Consider the following 6,592-nt stretch of genomic DNA (forward strand, 5'->3'; position numbering starts at 1 on the left):
ATAGATTTGTCGTTTTAATTTTTATCTGTTGCCTTTTTTTGGTTAATCTCCAAACAGGGAGCCATATTGATGGGACTTCAATGGCAGACGCGTTAAAAACATTTATTATATTCTGTATTTGGATTCCATGCAATAATTTAACTATGAATACATATTCACATGTTTAAATGATCACAACTGATCGAGTTGTGATTATATTATAAACACTAGAACGTAGAAGATAAAATCATGTCACAATCCCATGCTAACATAATATTAATGTGTTTGATAGTCATACAAGTTTGAAAAAGGCAGGCCTGTCTTGTCATGAGTGCCAATTTTGGCCTTATTAACTAATTATAGTAACGTGGAATTCTTGAAATATTTTTAGTTTAATTTACGTCACTTCTTTAACTAAACCAATTATATGAACGACATCAACAATAATTATTAAGTACATCTTGCCAGAAATGTGGTTCTAACTTGAACAACTTGATTTTTCTGGCATTTGGTATTCCTATTAGGACATATATTTTGAAATAATATACACATATCGCCTAATTGTGCTACCTTACATAATTTACGTTTATATGTCTCTTGCTGTTAGACAACCGATAAAAACAGGCCAGGAATAATACTTTAGTGTGCGTGATAAGCTACGTCTTACACTCGCGATTTGTATGACACTGTGCTAGTGTGCGTGAATTGCTCTAAATAGAGGTAAGTTCTAAACACATTTTTTTCGACGTTTTCACAGCTGTCTATCTAGTTAGACGTATAAAAGATCTAATTGTGATACCATAACTATTACATACAAATCATAAGTTTTTATTATATATTTAGTGCACTAGATAATTTTCATTCATTCATTCACTCATACGTAAACGCGTGTATTTTGTTGAACCTGCCGCCGAATTCCACCTTCGGACGACTCGCCACGCCACAAGTTAAGATATCATCCCCACCATCTGGATGTGTGGCGGTCCTCCACAGTGCGGTTTTCAAGGAGCTTTCTTCCAACTACTACAAAGCTGTGGAATGAACTTCCTTGTGCGGTGTTTCCGGGACGATACGACATGGGTACCATCAAAAAAAGCGCGTACACCTTCCTTAAAGGCCGGCAACGCTCCTGTGATTCCTCTGGTGTTGCAAGAGAATGTGGGCGGCGGTGATCACTTAACAACAGGTGACCCGTACGCTCGTTTGTCTTCCTATTCCATAAAAAAAAAACTTTGACATTGATTGATAATATCATTATTAAATTACCAAATTGAATATTTGGGTGCTTAAAAAAATAAAGCCCTGCAACGCCTAACAACGTGGATTGTTGGTTATTTATTATCAACACATTTCACACACTTTGACACAAATTATCTTGCCCCAAACGAGGCGTAGTCTGTACTATGGGTACAAGACAACGAAATATCTAATACGATATACTTACTTAAACATACATAAATACATATAAACATCCATGACTCGGAAACAAACATCCATATTGATCATAATATAAATGTTTACGCCTACTGGGATTCGAACCCGGGACCTCTAGCGCAGTAGGCAGGGTCACTAACCACTGGGCTACATAGGTCATTTATATAATATATAAGTACATATATTGTACTTATTCACAGATATAACAATATTTCCTCTGTCGAATACCAAAAATAATAGAGGTGGCCACGTTCTCTAAGAATCACATGTCAGGGTACATGGAGTAACGAAATCCTTTATGAAACAAATAAAACTATCATAAGAATTTTTGAAGATTCTTGCTAAGAATCTCTCGTGTGCTATAAATTGCCTGCTCCTCGTCATGATAAAAGGAATATTCATAGCTCTAAAGAAGCTTCTCAAGTGGCTGGAAAGGTGCACATCATCTGCGTCATTCAGTTTATAAAAACGCATAAAAGGCATTTATTTTCTCAAAATTGATTCCTTTAGGATTATTTTTGATGTCATTTCTAATATACTAGATAACACTACCGCTTCGGAAACAAATGGCGCTCTGAGAGAGAAAAAGCGGCGCAAGAAACTCTCCCAGCATTCTTTTTTTGCGCTCTTTTCAATAAAAATATACAATATTGTACAGTCATTTATATCGCTATAAAATAATCATAATCTAGTCACAGGCTGTCGGATTACTTAGATTTATTGCGGGATAGTATCAATAAGTTGCAAAACATCATCTCTACTATGAAAATAGATTGAAGTCTTCAGTTAAAATGTATGAAGAGACGTCTTAGGCCCGATTTCACCATTGAAGTAAAACGCGATTAGAACACTTTTAATTAAGCTTACGACTGTAAATGAGTTTACATATCGAAATAGAAACAGTGACATACAATATTTTCATACTTATCGATGACAGTTTTGACAGGTTTTTGATACATTCTATTCCTTATGACATTTAAGCTCAAAAGTTATTGGTCAAACCACTTTGTGTTTAATCTCTGGCATTTTAACTCGTTTACGTAAAACTGAGTTTTCTAAACTCAGATTGAAGTGTGATTGGTGAAAGCGTGGCTTAGATGATATTGTGAACAGAGTTCAGCAAATTAATTTTTAAAACCATTATATGTGATTCCCTTGGATTAGACTTAATAAATATGATGAATGATGTTAAGTGCACTCCTCTGGTACATCTGCAGATGCTTCAATTAACTTTAATCATAAAATATCTACAAAAAACTGCATCCATATTTAATTTAATAATTAAATTACTTTTACTTCTATATTCTTATGTAATACTTAATATTCTAGTAAGTCCTAAACTGGTCTCAAAACTTTCTTTGGAAATTATTTTTAACATGGTCACCAGTTTCTGATCTTATACTTAAAATAATGATCATGCTGCAGCCTACCAGTGGGAGGCTCCTTTGCACAGTATGCCGGCTAGATTATAGGTACCACAACGGCACCTATTTCTACTGTGAAGCAGTAATGTGTAAGCATTACTGTGATTCGGTCTGAAGGGCGCCGTAGCTAGTGAAATTATTGGGCAAATGAGACTTAACATCTTATAGCTCAAGGTGACGAGCAAAGTTGTAGTGCTGCTCAGATTTTTTGGGATTTTTCAAGAATCCTGATCGGCACTGCATTGTAATGGGCAGGTGGTACCAATTACCATCAGTTAAATGTCCTGCTTGTCTCGTCCTTTATATTCACAAAAAAAAGCGCTTTGTTCTGCTTTCGCTACAGAAAAAAAAATGGAAGGTGAGATATCATGATTCACTGTTAAATCTCACATGGCAGCCTAGCGAAACTCTCAAAGAATAAAGCGATTCACTCGATTGTTTGCAACGTGCAGTCAATGATAGAATGACAGATGACGGCTATAACCTTGTAAAAAGTTATAACCAAGGTTAAAACTGTTTGCTTTCAAACTTAGCCGGATTATACTTCGTCGCCAATCGCTATACTGTAACTGTTTCAAACTTATGTCAAATCACTGAAGTCCCACCTCTTTTTACGTAGTATTTACATTCTCTTTGTCAAATAGTGTAAACATACCAAGATCACCAATAGCGTGATAGTTATATTCCATATAGTCTGATCTTTTACAATATAATATTATGTCACATGTAAACACGTAAATAAATTTTGTATTAACCTCTTAAATCTGTAATGGAACAAACATGCGAAAATTAAATGTTGTTACGGTAATTATGCGTCTGCCCCGCGTCGATAAGTGTTGTGAAAATAGGGTTGACAGCATAAAAAAAATCCTCTTTGATCAAATCAAAGGAATCTAAGGGTATTTAATCTATGTATTATTAATGTAGCGGTGAATAAAATAAGGACACTAAATACTTAAAATTGCTTAAGATTTTTTTTATATAAATTTTTATTTTTAAGTCTGTATGGTATGCAATAAAGTGTCTATCTATTTATTTTAAAACTGTATTTTGAATTAATTATGCTGACAATAACTATTTCTAAACAATGTTTAATGGCACGTGAAAGCATGCTCAAAGAACTTACTCAGATATTGGAAATATTAATATTAATTATTAACCGTTTTACTATTTGAAGTGACGCCTAGCCTGCGGGCTACCCCTACATACTATTTACTACCCCTACTCTTCAGACCAAAACACAGTAATGCTTACACATTACTGCTTCACCGCAGAAATATGCGCCGTTGTCGTACCCATAATCTAGCCGGCATCCTGTGCAAAGGAGCCTCCCACTGGTAAAAATTTTTTGGCTAATTGTTCTCTTGTGCATTTGTAATATCGACAACCCTAGTTCATAACGAGTGTAGTGAATTGTGAAACAAAGGCCAGTACTGCACGCAAAAGATATTGTTGTATCAGGAACTGTTGTATGCATTGAATTGTGGAATAACTTTTCAGAATTAAGGAGATAGCTTTTCTGGAATTGCAATAATGATTCTCAGCGAGTTCCATTCTAGAAAACTGTATTTTGGAATAAATTAATTCAAATAACAACATACACGGTTAAATATAATTTAGATTTTTTTTTTTTTTACCGTTGGTTAGATCTTAGAACATTTCCGGATATGTCCAAACTCCTTTCTTAAAGTTCTAACTAGAACACAAAATGTTAGGGACCTAGTGCATGAGTACCTAGTCAAATAGCTTGTTAGATTTTGAAGATAATATGTCAATATATAGAAAAACATTTCTTTTTTTTTCTTTCAATTAGTCAACATAATAATATAGTAATAATAATGTTGCCCCACTTGCATTACAATCTAGCCTTAACTTAGACTAATAAGTAATTCTACTTTAACATAAACTGCTAGATAGATTAAACTAAGAATGTGTCCATTAACACATTTCGTAATGTCTCTATTAAGAAATCACTTTGTTCATGTGCCTTTTATAATATCACTCTTTTTATAATGTATTACACTTACTCACTAGCACTACACTAACTCAAAAAGTTTTGTTCGTTTTAGTCTTCTTACTATATCAGTGTTGTTAAGGAGCTGGATTGCCTCGACGTTAACGTGATGGTGAAGTCTATGTTGATGAGCTTCAGCATATTTTTGGATAACTTTGTCAACAAACTCAATGTTAAGGTCCCGATGGAGTTCGCTGTTTCGAATGTACCAAGGTGCGTTCACAATACTTTATTCTGGCTGGCGTTGTAAGATTTTAATATTTGTTTGTTTTGTACAGCCCCACAGCTGGATCCCATAAGTCCATACAGGCATAAGGACTTGCTTGTACAATAAAACTTTATTTTGTACTGACATCTTAGAGTGTTTTTTAAAACGAAGTTCTAATTGTTTTCTTTTTTTCTTGACGTGAGCCTCTGCATCAAGAGTCATGCCCAGATATTAGCTGTATTTTCGTATGGTACTATTTTTTTATTAAAGTGGCTCGTAATCTGGTTTCTTATTACTAAAGTTTACATGAACAGATTTACTTTCATTAAGTTTAATTCTCCATTTTTTAGTCCACTTAACTACTGTGTTAACCGCTCTTTGAACTTTATCTGCTGCCTCTTTATGGTTACAACCCACGCTCATTAGAGCAGTATCATCAGCAAAGGTCGCAAAATATTTGTTGACGTGAGACTCGAACTGTATAACTCCAACCTACATTTTATGACAGTAAGAGATGAGACGAGCAGGACGTTCAGCTGAGGGGAATTGATACGCCATTACAATGCAGTGCCGCTCAGGATTCTTGAATAAAAAAAAATTCAGAACTATAATTGCGCTCGTTTCCTTGATACATAAGTCTCGTTTGTCCAGTAATTTCACTAATTACGACCTTCAGACCGAAACACAGTAATGCTAACATATTATTGCTTCACGGCAGAAATAGGCGCCTTTATGGTATCCATAATCTAGCCGGCATCCTGTGCAAAGCAGCCTGGCATTTACAAAAATAAAAATATCAAAAAAATAAAAACAGACAGACACATATTATAATGATGACATTGACCTTTTTTGAAAGGGCTTAAAGGAGCTTAAAACCAAGGACAAAAGAGTCGAGAACGTTTGTATGGCAAAATTAATAAAACTTAACGAGCGTAAAATCATAGCTACACCAGGGTTTCCCATTTGCCTGGTCGCAACCTGGTACCGGGCCCTCCAGACCGAAACACAGCACTGCTTAGAGATCACTGCTTCACAGCAGAAATAGGCGCGGTTATGGGACGCATAATCTACCCGGCATCCTGTGCAAAGAAGCCTCCCATTTAAACTTAGTAAATATATAAAATTGTGAAATATTTCTTTTACGAAATATTATTTCGAATCTTTACTTTATTATTAACCTTGCATTAAAATTGGTATCTTCACACACATAATTATATAAATACATTTTCTTTTAAGTTAATAAAACTTGCAACGGAAAACAAAATGTCAAAACTTAACCTTAAAGTTGACTTTTACTAATTGAGCTATGACGAGAATAATAATAGGTCAATATTATATTGAAATGTCAAATCAAATTAAAATCACTTAATTCATGTAGTTCACGGAAATGACACTTATGAATGTCATAAAAATATTTTTCTTATTGAATGTACCGCTACTTCGTAAAGGGTTGACCTGATGAGAAGAAGTAGCAAGAAACTCATTGCCACTCTTTTATGTCAATATTTATATTTCCATCGATTTTCAAATAAT

This window comes from Leptidea sinapis, chromosome 12 (genome assembly GCF_905404315.1).
Source record: "Leptidea sinapis chromosome 12, ilLepSina1.1, whole genome shotgun sequence".
Lineage (NCBI taxonomy): Eukaryota > Metazoa > Arthropoda > Insecta > Lepidoptera > Pieridae > Leptidea > Leptidea sinapis.